This window comes from Ovis canadensis, chromosome 2 (assembly GCF_042477335.2).
Source record: "Ovis canadensis isolate MfBH-ARS-UI-01 breed Bighorn chromosome 2, ARS-UI_OviCan_v2, whole genome shotgun sequence".
In the NCBI taxonomy this organism is placed as follows: domain Eukaryota; kingdom Metazoa; phylum Chordata; class Mammalia; order Artiodactyla; family Bovidae; genus Ovis; species Ovis canadensis.
The window spans coordinates 214,813,571-214,829,460 of record NC_091246.1 but is presented as its reverse complement, the minus strand read 5'-3'; the positions used below and the strand labels follow the sequence as shown (position 1 = coordinate 214,829,460).

Sequence of the window (15,890 nt, the reverse complement as noted above, 5' to 3'; positions counted from 1 at the left end):
AAGGAAGAGAAATAGAGAGCATCATTATCTCCTCCTGGCTGAGAACAAAGAATCCGAAGGACAATATGGACACATGGCGCCCGGAAGCATCAGCTTGATGGTATAAACAGGTGCCACAGAGAACCACACTGAATTTTTACAATTCTTTTCTCCTTTTCTTTGCTTTACAAATCTGCGTATGAAAAAGCAGCTTACCATCTTTCTCATTTCTTACTTTTTTTTTAACTCAAAATTTTCTTGCTTAAAACATACATACACAAAAGAAAAACAACACACACACACTCTATTTTAGGATTTTTCTGTCCTCCTGTCCTTGTTAGATACTTTTTTTTCCCCATTCTGCTCATGACCTAGTCTTTTTCTCTTTCTAATTGATTTCTTTGAAGATTTTAAAGGTCAAAGTTTATCACATTATTACCTTTAAAAATGTACATTAAAAAATAGAGCAAAGAATATTCTGAAGAATGAGCCAGGTGATGTACAAAACCCCAAAATTGCTTCTGTTTCTAATTACAAGGTCTAAAAGTTTGCTTTTGAACAGAGATAAAACTAACGGGAGAAAAGAAGATCATTGAAGCAAAGGGAAAGAAGTCTGAAGTATCCAAAAAGTATTATGTTTTCTTTTTTCTCTTTTTAACAGACTAAAATAATCTCTATAGCCCCTGAAACATAGTCGTTTTATATGCAGTTTATATATAGGATGTGTTGGAAATGATATATTAGCTTAAAAATGCTTTTCTTAAAAAACGGCTCCCCGGCTCCAAACTTACAATGTCAAACTGATGATGTAGTTGTAGGGGGAGTATGTAGCCTGAGGAAACTTAGCATCTGAGTTACAGGTTAAAATTAAAATTATAAAATAATGGCTTTCATTCAGCCTGATAGAGTATAAACTGTGATGGCAAAGATCCTATGAATACAAGTCACATGTCCTAATGCATTTGTCCAGTGAATAATTTCACCTTTCTGCTGTGTGCCACTGCTTTACAGGCTGAAAGAACTGGGGTCTCTTCCAGCAAACTGGATCCCCAGGGCTCCATCTGACTGTCACTCTCAGACTGAATTAGGGGTAACCTTTCCCTCTGCCCAGCACTGGAATCCAACACAGATTTTTTAAGATGCATGACTCAATCCTGTTATAGAGAGCACAAGGGTAAAAACTGTGTAACAACAATAGCCACTTGCTGCTTGTTTCCTGTGTGCCAAGCGCAGTACGTGGTTCTTACTTCATCCTTCGCTGTCTTTAAGTCAGGTAAAACCAACATCTTTAGCCCCACTTCCGATCTGTGGAAGAGAAAGGTTCTTTCTTGTTTAGGCTCCAGGTTGATTTTTTCCCATTAGCGGGGCCTTTCCATGCTTTGGCAAAAATGGTTCTCATGATCAAGCTCACAGTGGGTACCTAGGGTTGGGGACTGTCATTTACTTTCCAGAGTTGGTCCCCAGCAAGGGTCCTCCTGCTTGGTGTCCTTTGGGCCAACAGAATCAGGCCAAGCTGGGATCAGAAGCCAAGGAAAGTTTTTATTTTTGGATCAGAAAATGGACAGATGCGAGATTGTGCTGTATAGTAGGGATCCCCAACCTTTTTTTGGCCCCATGGACTGGATTTTAGAAAGACGATGTTTCCTTGGCCTGGGGGTGGGTGTGGGTGGGATGGGTTCAGGATGATTCAAGCACATTACATTTATTATACACTCTATTTCTATTATTATTCTTTCAGCTCCACTAGATTATCAGGCATTAGATCCCAGAAGTTGGGGAACTTTGCTCCTTAGCACACGTTCTCCCCAACAAGCCATTAGCAGGGCTGCTTTATTGAAGTCTTACTATGGAGGAAAGAGGGCGGAGCTTTCATGAGTCTGGCGCAGGCATGTTGCGCAGGGTTTTGGGTCACAGTGCCAGAGCAGCGCTCCTGCATATGCCCTGAGCTGAGCTGTGGGCATGGCCATTTTGTACTAGGAACTGGTCTGAATGGCCAGTGTGAGGCCTCTGCACATGCCCCACTATGAGCAAATGAAACTATTTCCTTTGTCCAAGCACAAAGGGAAAAAAGGTTAGACTTTATTACCCAGATTCTATTTCTAATTCTTGGAAATTTTTCATTGGCTTTGCTGGTGACAGGAGGAGGGATGCTAGCTTGATCAGAGCTGAGTGGTAGAATCCTGGAAAGCAGGGGCAGGTGGCTGGCCTGAATCATGTATTTCCCCACCAATGTGGTCGACCTGCAGACAGTACCGTACAGTTTCTGTCTTATAGCAGTTGAGATTTCGACCTGGAAAACAAATACAGAGCAGAACAGTTATACCGTTTTGTCATGCTGTGAGGTAACTTGTGCATGAGTGGTCCCATTCACGGTCTCATTCTGAGCCACTCATTGACAAGTGCAGTGCCTGGAATGGTGGTAAGTGTGGGGTCTGAAGTGAGACACTTGGATTTGGACCTCTGCTTGACCACTTATGAAACACATGACCTTGGGCGGATCACTTCTCCGGGTCTGAGGAGTTTCCTCTACAAAATGAGGGTTAAACAAGACACATAATGTATGCAAAGTGCTTAATGTAGTGCCTGGCACTTGGTAAGCATTCAGGAAAAGTTGTTCATGATTATTATTCTGATCATCAGTCCAAGAGCCTTAAGTAGCATGTGCTACATGGACTAATGCTTCTGAATACAGATTATTAGCCTTGTTAATCATGTTGAAAATACACAATGTGCTGCATATTTTCTTTTTATAGATACACAATTTGTGATGGTTTTATTCTTTGTTTGTCTTTTCTTTCTTATACATGTTAATGATCTCTTAAAGTGTTAGCTGCTCAATCCTGTCCGACTCTGTGCAACCCCATAGACTATAGCCCACCATGCTCCTCTGTCCATGGAATTCTGTAAGCAAAAATACTGGCGAGGGTAGCCATTCACTTTTCCAGGGGATCTTCCAAACCCAGGAATCAAACCTGCATCTCCTGCTTTGCAGGTAGATTCTTTACCATCTGAGCCAATGTTCGGTTCAGTTCAGTTCAGTTGCTCAGTCATGTCCGACTCTTTGTGACCCCATGAATTGCAGCATGCCAGGCCTCCCTGTCCATCACCAACTCCCAGAGTTCACTCAAACTCACGTCCATTGAGTTGGTAATGCCATCCAGCCATCTCATCCTCTTCGCCCCTTCTCCTCCTGCCCCCAGTCCTTCCCAGCATCAGAGTCTTTTCCAATGAGTCAACTCTTCGCATGAGGTGGCCAAAGTACTGGAGTTTCAGCTTTAGCATCATTCCTTCCAAAGAACACCCAGGACTGATCTCCTTCAGAATAGACTGGTTGGATCTCCTTGCAGTCCAAGGGACTCTCAAGAGTCTTCTCCAACACCACAGTTCAAAACCATCAGTTCTTCGGTGCTTAGCTTTCTTCACAGTCCAACTTTCACGTCCATATATGACCACAGGAAAAACCATAGCCTTGACTAGACAGACCTTTGTTGGCAAAGTAATGTCTCTGCTTTTCAATATGCTATCTAGGTTGGTCATAACTTTCCTTCCAAGGAGTAAGCAACTTTTAATTTCATGGCTGCAGTCACCATCTGCAGTGATTTTGGAGCTCCCCCCAAAAATAAAGTCTGACACTGTTTCCACTGTTTCCCCATCTATTTGCCATGAAGTGATGGGACCAGATGTCACGATCTTAGTTTTCTGAATGTTGAGCTTTAAGCCAACTTTTTCACTCTCCTCTTTCACTTTCATCAAGAGGCTTTTGAGTTCCTCTTCACTTTCTGCCATAAGGGTGGTGTCATCTGCCTATCTGAGGTTATTGATATTTCTCATGGCAATCTTGATTCCAGTTTGTGCTTCTTCCAGCCCAGCATTTCTCATGATGTACTCTGCATAGAAGTTAAATAAGCAGGGTGACAATATACAGCCTTGACGTACTCCTTTTCCTATTTGGAATCAGTCTGTTGTTCCATGTCCAGTTCTAACTATTGCTTCTTGACCTGCATATAGGTTTTACAAGAAGCAGGTCAGGTGGTCTGGTATTCCCATCTCTTTCAGAATCTTCCACAGTTTATTGTGATCCACACAGTCAAAGGCTTTGGCATAGTCAATGAAGCAGAAATAGATGTTTTTCTGGAACTCTCTTGCTTTTTCTATGATCCAGCAGATGTTGGCAATTTGATCTCTGGTTCCTCTGCCTTTTCTAAAACCAGCTTGAACATCAGGGAGTTCACGGTTCACATATTGCTGAAGCCTAGCTTGGAGAATTTTGAGCATTACTTTACTAGCATGTGAGATGAGTGCAATTGTGTAGTAGTTTGAGCATTCTTTGGCATTGCCTTTCTTTGGGATTGGAATGAAAACTGACCTTTTCCAGTTCTGTGGCCACTGCTGAGTTTTCCGAATTTGCTGGCATATTGAGCGTAGCACTTTCACAGGATCATCTTTCAGGATTTGAAATAGCTCAACCGGAATTCCATCACTTCCACTAGCTTTGTTTGTAGTGATGCTTCCTAAGGCCCATTTGACTTCACATTCCAGGATGTCTGGCTCTAGGTGAGTGATCACACCATCATGATTATCTTGGTTGTGAAGATCTTTTTTGTACAGTTCTTCTGTGTATTCTTGTCACTTATTCTTAATAACTTCTGCTTCTGTTAGGTCCATACCATTTCTGTCCTTTATTGAGCCCATCTTTGCATGAAATGTTCCCTTGGTATCTCTAATTTCCTTGAAGAGATCTCTAGTCTTTCGCATTCTATTGTTTTCGTCTATTTCTTTGCATTGATCGCTGAGGAAGGCTTTCTTATCTCTCCTTGCTATTCTTTGGAATTCTGCATTCAGATGCCTATATCTTTCCTTTTCTCCTTTGCTTATTGCCTCTCTTCTTTTCATAGCTATTTGTAAGGCCTCCCCAGATAGCCATTTTGCTTTTTTGCATTTCTTTTCCAATTTCTTGATTTAAGGTCAGCAGTTATATATATTTACTTGTATAGACACATATTACATGATAAAAACACATATATGTGGCATGATGCATAGCATGGTTCTAAGTGCGATTTATTAGATTTATTTACCACACTGTTTACAAGTTTTGTGCCCAAAAAAGAAATTAGTCAACTTATAATATTTTTTAATGAAATGTGTTTAATCAACAAAAATAATAGACAACTTGATAAATTTTCATATTCTAATACAAATTCATCTAGGCAGTTAAAAATAGTAAAGGTGACTAATGTCTTTCCTGGGCACAAAACTTGTAAACAATGTGGTAAATAAATCTAATAAATTGCACTTAGAAGCATGTTATGTATCATGCCACATATATGTGTTTGTACCATGTAATATGTATATGGCTATACAAGTAAATATATATAACTGGTGACCTTAAATCAAGAAATTTAAAGTATAATTTAGTCTAACATTTCTTCAATTCAGTTCAGTTCAGTTCAGTTGCTCAATCATGTCCGACTCTTTGCAACCCCATAAATTGTAGCACGCCAGGCCTCCCTGTCCATCACCAACTCCCGGAGTTCACTCAAACTTATGTCCATCGAGTTGGTGATGCCATCCAGCCATATCATCCTCTGCCGTCCCCTTCTCCTCCTGCCCCCAATCCCTCCCAGCATCAGTCTTTTCCAATGAGTCAACTCTTCACATCAGGTTGCCAAAGTACTGGAGTTTCAGCTTTAGCATCAGTCTTTCCAAAGAACACCCAGGACTGATATCTTTTAAGATGGACTGGTTGGATCTCCTTGCAGTCCAAGGGACTCTCAAGAGTCTTCTCCAACACCACAGTTCAAAAGCATCAGTTCTTCGGCGCTCAGCTTTCTTCACAGTCCTACTCTCACAACCATACATGACCACTGGAAAAACCATAGCCTTGACTAGACAGACCTTTGTTGGCAAAGTAATGTCTCTGTTTTTGAATATGCTATCTAGGTTGGTCATAACTTTCCTTCCAAGGAGTAAGCAACTTTTAATTTCATGGCTGCAACATTTCTCAGGTAAAATAAATTGGTTATCCATTTTTGGTCTTATTCACATTGCAGGAAACCTATTTACCATTTACGTAGTTAATAAAATTACTTCTGAGGTCCTTCCATATCTAAAGCAGTGGCTTTCTCCTGAAGATTTGCCATTTTGATATCTGAGTGCTTTGAGTTAGTTAATTGAGAATTCTTCATCTTTTGAAGAGGCAGTTTAAACAAGATTTGTCACCATGGAGGGAAGAACTTTCTCTATATTCTGTTCATGATGAAGTTGGTCCCTTGGACATGGTATTATTTTCCTTTGAGAGATCATTTCCTGATAAAGGGAATTCAGTATTTCATAAATATCCTCTAGTTTTGTCAAAAATTGGTTTAATAATCTGTTTCATTTCCTGTGCCAAATACTAGTGTAAGACTCTTTTTTTCTTGACTATCATAGTTAATTCATGGACTGCTACATATAGCAGGTCGAACACTACGTCAGCGTGAGGTACAGCTTGGGTTTTTGAAAAAATTTTGTACTTATAGAAAAATTGAAAAAGTAATATAATCCTGATAATATTTATTAGACCCAATGATTACTTTAACATTTTGCTAGTTTTGCGCCTGCGCTCACACAAGCGTCTGTGTCTCTTGATTTGGACTTGTCTGGGTTTTTCTCTCCTGATAAGAATCAAGCTAAACGTTTTTGGCAAGAGTGCAACACAGCAGAGGGTTGCAAAGCTTTTAGAGCTAGGTGATGAGATAGGAAGGTGACAATGTCCCCTTTTATAGCAGTATGAATGTGGGCAGAGTCATCCCTCAGATCAAGTGATATGGGGTGACTGTTTTATATTTGGGGATGGGCTTAGAGAGAGAGTCACTTAGGGATTTGGCTAATGAGAAGGGTCAAGACAGAAAGAGGTTGGCCCCAGGTGGTACATTTAAATACTTCAAAATTCTTGGGTCTAATATGTATAAATATCATCGGCTCATGAAACTTTCCTTCTCTTCCTAAATTTCCAAGGCAAAATCTATGATGCTGTCCCTAACATATCTATTCACAACTTCTAGGTTGACCTTCCAAAAACTTGTTTTTCCCTTCAAGGAAATTTTAAATTGTTGTTTTTATCAAGTTTGACTTAAATGAAAAGATTTATGGATTGGGCTAAGGGCAGGGGAGGGAATCACAAGCCCTAGGTCTTGTACTTACCAAAGTCAGCTCAAAACTTTGTTTTATGTTTCATTTTGAAGCCATGATTCTCTAGGGATGGAGGCAGGGGATTCTTAGAAGTAGAAGAGTTGAGAAGTTTTCCTTAAGTGGGCATCTGAAGAAACCATGCTTGCAGTCCTTCAAGAGGAGATGAAACAAATAAAGAGTTTGGGGTCAAATGCCTGAAGTCCTGGAGTCTGCAGGAAAGGCTGTAAATAATAGATTTTTCTCTTTAAAATAAAGATTGGAAAGTAAAAAGCAGAAAAATAAATGATAAATTTCAGAACATTTCCCAAAATTATTTACTTTGCTTTTTCTAAACTCTCTTGCCCTGGGGCTTATTACCTCTGTGGCAAAGATCTCAGAAAATTGATTAAAAAAAATTAGTCTGACTCTATAAACAATAATGACAGACAGCTATCACATAAGTTCAGGGCGGATGGGAGGTCCTAGAGCCCATGCTGAAGCTCTGTCTTGAGTCCCTGGACCATATCATAGAACACAATGGCAGCTACTAGGACTTTTTTCCCACTGGGTGGTTCTGTGCTGGGCCATTGGCAAAACTGATGTGTTAAAAATCTGGCCACCTCTGGCTGTGCTCCAGGTCTTGCCATCTCCTCTCTCCTGATGGATATAACAGAAGCCGGAGAGCAAGAGAGTGACACCAGGGTGAATTCACCAGAAAGACTGAGTTTCCTACTTTCTGTTGTTATCAATGGCTTTTTGAAGGTTGGGGGTTAGTTTGTAGAAAAAGTGGCACATTGGTTGTGAATTAATTACTGATACAATTTCCATCTGCGTTTTCCATGGACAGGTGGCTCATATGTAAGTCCTAAGAATCTTCAGCCTCAAGGTGCCCTGGTGGGGTTGGCATGTTGTGAAATGAGCTACACATCCTCTAATACCATACTTATCAGCAGCTGTGATAAAGAAACATCTGCCCCCATGAAAAGTCAAGGGCAGAGGTCATCTGGCATTCCAAGGGAACTCTCCACAGCAGGGAGCCTTCTAATTGGCTGATATTGATCAGTAAATTGTGTCCCCACTGTGATTAATTCTAGCCACCCCCCAAACTCCCACAGCAGGAGCGTGATAGGTCAAGATTTGGGGCCTCTAAGCATCCCTTACAAATGGAGCTCAGGTCCTTAAGGATGCCAGTGAAAGACTGCGGCTTGTTAACTCTTCTCCTGGCTGCTAGTGCTAACCCAGGAAGCTGGTTTCATTCAGTTTCCTTGCTCTCACTAATAACGGCTTAATGGGATGCTAATGTGAGGAACAGAAGTTATCAGATGGCTTGTATGATTCATGATGGATTTATTACCATTCTGAGTTCCCTTGATGTTCAGTGCACCCTTTCCCCATCCATCCCTGTTATTGGCCTTAGCAAATGGTTTCATAATTAATTAATTTTTTTGTTCCTGGTGGGGGTTAAATTATTTTTGCCCTGCTGCCTTTTCTCCATATCTAATTCCCAGTGGATGATTCTTCTCTGTGTGCCTACCAAAAATGGAATATACTAACTAACATCTGTTCTCTCCATGGTCCCCTCTCTTTCCCACCTTTCCTGCCAGCTAATGCCTATTAATCTTTCTACAACAGTGGTTCTCAACTTTGACTCTTCACTGAAATTACCAGGGAGAGAGAGCTTTTAAAATACTTTTGCCTGAATACCTTTCCTAGAGATTCTGTTTTGACTGGTCTGGGGTACTTCTTCGGTAACAGGAGTTTGAAAAGCTCCCCAGATGATTCTAATGTGCAGTCAAGGTTGAGAACCATTGGAGCAGACTCTAAATTTATCTTAACTGCTACATGTCCCATGGTGCTTTTTCCTATCTCCCAGTAGACATGACCTTTCATTCCTTAGAATCCATGTATCTCTTTGTATATGTCCTTGGAACTCAGAGTGCTTTGTATATTTCCATTGGCAGTTTACCTATTTGTGAACTTGTCTTATTGCCACTATTAGACTCTGAGCTTACTGTGGTATTGTGAGTAATGCCTGAGCTGTCTTCGCGCCCTTGTGGTGCCTTGCACCTACCTGGGACTCAGTAAATAATTATTGACCTGAGTTTTACCAATAACCATACCCTGTGGGGGGCTTCCCTGTTGGTTCGGACAGTAAAGAATTCACCTGTAATGCAGGAGACCCAGGTTCGCTCCCTGGGTCAGGAAGATCCCCTGGAGAAGGGAAGGCTACCCACTCCAGTATTCTTGCCTGGAGAATTTCATGGACAGAGGAGCCTGGTGAGCTACAATCCATGGGGTCACAAAGAGTCATACATGGCTGAACAACTAACACTTTCACTTTCACACTCTATGGGAAGTTGCTCTCTAGCCCCCAGTCTCAATTACATCTCAGGCACTGTGAGTATATTTTATTTTATGATCTTTAAGGTAGATTTTGCCTGCTAGTGCAACCCTGCTGCCTTCTACCATCCCTTCTCACCAGGGCGACTACCTGACCTGGTTTGCTGGGGACAGTCACTGTTTACACCTTTTGTCCCAGCATCATTATGTATAGTACCTCCTTTCGCTCTCAAAGGTGTTCCAGTTTGGATGGCAGATTATATGGTTCTTCTCCTCATCCCCCTTCTCTTCCAGCTCACTTTCCTTAAGTTACCCAAGAAAAGGCAAGCTTCTTTAGGGCTCAGACCTTCTTGATGTGGTAAGCTTAACTAAGCTTCAGAAAGGCTTGTACTAATAATTCCATACATAAAATTCCATGTCAAATTCCATGTCTAAAAAATTATAAAACAGATGAAACACCTACAGCATTAGGAGTCAGGCTAGTGGTTTTCTCTGGAGTTTTCCAGTATGCAGGATGGAGTACACAGGGGCACTTTGAGGATGCTGGAAATACTGTTTTCTTCATCCAAGTATTGGTTACATACCCTGTGTTCATTTTGTGAAAATTCTTCACATTGTAACACTTAGACTTCTTTTCTGTATGTATATTGCTGCTGCTGCTGCTGCTGAGTTGCTTCAGTCGTGTCTGACTCTGTGCAACCCCATAGCCCACCAGGCTACCCTGTCCCTGGGATTCTCCAGCCAAGAACACTGGAGTGGGTTGCCTATACACCCATAAAAAGTGTTTCTAAAGGGAGGGCTAAATTATAATCAGCACAGATGCAAAAGTCAACACTTATCCTTATCAATTAATATGATCACCCTGATTGATGAATTCTTGTTCAGTTCAGTTCAGTCGTTCAGTCATGTCGGACTCTTTGCGACCCCATGAATTGCAGCACTCCAGGCTTCCCCATCCATCACCAACTCCCAGAGTTCACCCAAACTCATGTCCATCGAGTCGGTGATGCCATCTAGCCATCTCATCCTCTGTCGTCCCCTTCTCCTCTTACCCCCAATCCCTCCCAGCATCAGAGGCTTTTCCAATGAGTCAACTCTTTGCATGAGGTGGCCAAAGTATTGGAGTTTCAGCTTTAGCATCATTCCTTCCAAAGAATACCCAGGACTGATATCTTTTAAGATGGACTGGTTGGATCTCTTTGCAGTCCAATGGACTCTCAAGAGTCTTCGCCAACACCACAGTTCAAAAGCATCAGTTCTTCGGTGCTCGGCTTTCTTCACAGTCCAACTTTCACATCCATACATGACCACTGGAAAACCATAGCCTTGACTAGACAGACCTTTGTTAGCAAAGTAATGTCTCTGCTTTTGAATATGCTATCTAGGTTGGTCATAACTTTCCTTCCAAGGAGTAAGTGTCTTTTAATTTCATGGCTGCAGTCACCATCTGCAGTGATTTTGGAGCCCCCCCAAATAAAGTCTGACACTGTTTCCACTGTTTCCCCATCTATTTCCCATGAAGTGATGGGACCAGATGTCATGATCTTAGTTTTCTGAATGTTGAGCTTTAGGCCAACTTTTTCACTCTCCTCTTTCACTTTCATCAAGAGGCTTTTGAGTTCCTCTTCACTTTCTGCCCTAAGGGTGGTGTCATCTGCCTATCTGAGGTTATTGATATTTCTCCCGGCAATCTTGATTCCAGCTTGTTTCTTCCAGTCCAGCGTTTCTCATGATGTACTCTGAATATAAGTTAAATAAGCAGGGTGACAATATACAGTCTAGATATACTTCTTTCCCTATTTGGAATCAGTCTGTTGTTACATGTCCAGTTCTAACTGTTGCTTCTTGACCTGCATACAGGTTTCTCAAGAGGCAGGTTAGGTGGTCTGGTATTCCCATCTCTTTCAGAATTCTTATTAGGCATGAGAAAAGTATTGCAATGGACAGGGCATGTAAAAATCTATTGTTTATCTTCTTGTGGCATATGTTATTATTGTTTTGTTAAGAAAATGTTGCTATTGACAGCAATATATGTTGTCAATCACCAAATACGGTGCAGTCTTGTTATATAATTCTTCTGGTGACTCTATGACCTAGGCGGCTGTTTTCTCATGTTGCAGATGAGAAAGTTGTTACAGAACTGGTGAAAAGGTAGGCTGAGTTTCCATACAGGCTGAATTTATGCCTAGTAGGTTGAAAAATTAGCTGTTTTTTCAGCTGTCTCAAAGACAGAAGCAGATTAATTGTATGGTTGATGTTATTGATTGGGCAGAAATCAGAGAATTTAAACAAAATAAAATTAAAATACCTCTAGAAAATAAACAATTTCTTGAACTTAAAGAGAAAATCCCAGAGAGTTCGTAGCTCAATAGCAATTAAGACTGATAGTTTTGAGTTTCCAGAAAACATTATAACAATCCAGGTCTTAGTGAGGGTTTTAGTTTCAAATCAAGAGAATCCTCTGAAGGTTAAGTGAGAACCCTGCCCATGTTTAAGTCCTCTCCGAGCCCAGAACAGAGGTTTGTCAGGTTGGAAGCATCTCATAGATTACTTAATGACCATCATTGTCACCTCTTCATTCTACCCCTATAAACATGATCAGGAAATAAATGTCTTCCCTTTTTAGGTGTAGCTAACGTAGGGAAATGAAGTGAATTAATTTTCACGATTACAGATGATAAATACACCTTGTGGTGAAATAAATAATATAATATATAATAATGGACTAAAAAATATGGCTCCAAACTCACAAAGCTGTATCAAAACAGAAACTGTCCAAAGCAGAAAAGTCAGAGAGCTATGTATTTGAACAAAAATAAAGCAGTGAAATCCTGTGGGCCTCACGCACTGTGCCAAAGTGAGTTTTAGCTATTCATGCTGTGTTAACTGCTGATGAAATGTCATTGAGCTTAAAATAAAATAAGTTTGTAGTCCCAGATAACACTTTACAAGATCAAATAATGTTAGGCCACTATAGCCAGTTATATGAAGAAATAACTCATGGCAATGTACCAATATGTCAGGATTTTTCACAGGAGGCAATATGAAAACTAGCTGGATGGTGTCAGGCTTGTTTAAAAGCTCATTTGCTCCCCTTAGTCACTGTCCTTTCACCTTTACATGTCGTATATCCTGGTCTCTTGTCGATGTAGTTGTCAAAGCACCAGCTTAATAGTGCTGGTCCCTCAACAGAGACACGTTAAATGTAAAGATGGCAAAGCTCCCTGCCAAAAGGGAAATGCAAAGAAGTGGAGCCAGCTGAAGTCATGAGATATCAGGTGACAATGAGACTGTGTCATTTCATAACACATTTCCCTGAGGTCCCAATGAACTTTACATAGAGGTTTTTTTTTTTTTTTCTGTTTTATTATTTTGACATCCTGAGGGACAAAAAAGGTTGAAGAAAGACATTTCCATGCTACAGAAATAGAAACTTGGGTTCAGAGGAGTAGAATGAATTGCTCTAGATCACTTTAGTTTTCGGGATTTCCTGGTTTCTGTAAACAACCATCAGTCTGCCTGCACCTCTCAGACACATCAAGACTCCATAGATATTCTTGCATTTGGAGGAGCAGATTTAATGTCTGTGATGGGAGAGGGGGTATATAAGGTGAATGAGAAAGTTCATAGCTTCCTGCCTCCTGAAGTGACCACAACACCAGTCATCTACAAAATCCCTTCCTGGTTCAGTGCAGCAACTGTTTGTTTAATTAAACTCAACCTGTAGGGACTTCTCTTCCACTCCTGATTTTGCCCATCTATAAGATCCAGTGAATGCTCCCAAGTCGTAGGAGCCCAGCAAGAAGACTACACGCTCTCTCTGAACAGTTATTTCCTGGAGAGTTTCATCTTTCCTTTGGGAACTTCTACATGTTTGTGATAATGGGAGATTCGTCTGCAGTAGATGGGGGTTGCCAGTTCTAGGAAACAGGACAGGGTAGAAGCATTGCAGCTCCCCACTTCTGAATGGGCTCAGTGAGGGGACATCTCAGATGTTGGTTCAGCCTCCTGTCTCTAGGTTTTTTTTTTCTTTTGCCAAGGTTTTTATAATTTGATTTTTAATATTGAAATCTTCAGAAGACTTTTTTTTTTTAATCTTTAGCAGGGATATATGGTGAGTCTAAATTTTTCTCTCTCTAAATTTCAGTATCACTTAAAAAATATCCATTCTCCATTGCTTTATGAGAAAAATATAGTAAAAGGAGGCCTGCTTTGGGAAGTCAAAAATCTGGGCTCCAGTCCACATTTATCTTCACTGTATGATGTTGGGCAAGTCATTTAATTTCTGAGTATCAATTGCTTCATAAAGAAAATAAGCATAAGAATAATTCTTGCTTCACTGCATGGTTTTGAAGCATAAATGGTAATGCAGGTGGAAAGCTTTGTAAACTATAGAGCCATCTATAAAAGTGACACTAAGTGTGACAGAATCTGTCCCCAGGGTGTTTGATCCTTTCCTTTGGTTTATAGTTTTACATTTATATCAAAACTCAAGTTATAATTGCTGATTCTTCACATCTATATTCTGATATCCAACAAGACTGATCCCTAAGAATACATTTTGCTAATTATTCTTGTTTAGAGTTTTGGTCCCTTGTTACAAGATAGGCACCAAGCTTAACAGTTAGTCCACACTAATTCTAATGACTTCCCAGAAGGGTCCTGTTGTATTCTTGGCTAGAATTATTTTAATAATTTGAAAAGCCATGACACCTTTATGTTAAAAATTTTCCATTTAATATAAATGTAATTCTTCCTATTAATTATTCAAATTGTATCTCTCAATCAAAGTTTTAACAGTTTTAATACATTTCACATTGAGTTAGTAGGTCTTTTATTTTTTGCTCTTTGAAAAGCTTTTCTTTTCCATTTTATGGTATATTTGGTTGTTGTCAGTATATTGGAGTATTATTGCTTTTTAGGTATTTATCCTACTCCAAGTCATTTTATAAGCCTTTGTTAATGAAGAAAGCTTTTAGTTAATTCATTTTGCTTTTTCAGATATATGCTTATGTGATTTTTGAGTACTTTATTTAGTATCTTAGTTCAGAAAATTTATTCTTTTTGTTTCAAGACTCACTGCCTTAGACAGAGAATATAAGGTGATAAAAATATTAAAGGACATCTTTATATTTATTTCTGATTTGAATATTTCCAGTGTTTACTCATTAAATATACACTTTATTTATTTTAAGCCAAGAGCACCTTTATCAGATTTAAAGGGCATCCTAATTCTATTTAAATGTTTACTCCATTATTAGGAAAAGATATTGATTTTATCAAATGTGGTGTCTATGAAATTATCACATGGGTTAATTATTGTTGAATCAGTGAATACTCAGTGGATTCTTTTTTTCCTTGGAAATCAATCTGTTATCAGTTGACTGGCTCTGCTAACAATGACAAATGTAAAAATGGTATCTTCATGAGTTTGAACATACTAGGGCCAAACTCAGTTCACAAGAAAGTGGGCCAATGCAGAAGCAAGGGTTGTGGGAGAGAACCCCCCTGAACCTGTCTCCTTGGGCACATTCTCTAAAGTCGGTAGCTCTGGACAGTTTTCTAAATTGACATCAGTGTTGTCAACACTATGGAAAAACCACATTAGAGGAGGCAGTATGGAGTACAGTAAAGGAGTTGAGGACATGCCCCCTCAACATGTGATGCTTCAGTGTATTAATCACTTGGTTTTAAAGGTGCTTAAAAAACAGCAGATGCAAGGATGGCACTCGGATATTCCTTTTTCTTCCTAAAAGCAGGAAATAACATTCCCACATGAAAGGTGCCCTGCCTGTACCAGGAGAAAGAAACATTCTTATCACTGGAGGTGGGGAATCGAGGCTGAGAAAAATCTGCACCAACAAAAAACTTGTTCAGCAGCTCATCCTCCATTAGTCACCCCTTATGTTTTAGCTACTTTTCCAAAAGTGCTACTCTTTGTTCCACCTGGTAGAGAAGCACTTTGGTTTAGTCACTTCTTTTGCTCTTCATTTTTCATTTTTCTTGTGAGGACACTCATTTATATGTGAATAAAATGTATCTACTTTTCTCCTGTGAGTTTGTTTTTCAGTCCCAGGTGGAGACTGCAGGAAGGTAGAGGAAATTTTACTTTCCCTACAATGGGAGTGAAAATCAGTGGCCTGCTCATGAAACGTGCAGTTGGAAGGTTGTCCAAGCTGGTGCCTTTCGTGTGTGTGCCTCTCTCTCCAGCCAAAGGTTCAGGCCCTGCTCCCTCGATGGCACCCCCCCACCCCCCGCCCTCCCTGCCACGCCTCGCTGGCTCATACTCAGCAAGCTCCGGCCTCTGGGTTTAAGACTGAGAGTAGAATTTCAATGCCATAAGTCTTACATTTTTAAATGCCAAGCTTAAAAATAGCCTCCAAAATGTAGACAAATGAACTGCTAACATCAATGTCTATACC

At 40.2% G+C, this 15,890-nt stretch overlaps 1 long non-coding RNA gene across 1 annotated transcript in view; it reads right to left on the bottom strand.

Annotated features, from left to right (window-relative positions):
* Positions 1–1,498: 1,498 nt before the first annotated feature.
* The window catches only part of LOC138434150 (uncharacterized), a 35,635-nt gene continuing 21,243 nt past the window's right edge, over positions 1,499–15,890 (bottom strand). The window contains exons 2-3 of the long non-coding RNA XR_011254658.1: positions 7,162–7,299; positions 1,499–2,269 (exon numbers count right to left, since the gene is read on the bottom strand). This is a non-coding gene — a long non-coding RNA (uncharacterized lncRNA). The remainder of the gene's footprint in view (positions 2,270–7,161; positions 7,300–15,890) is intronic.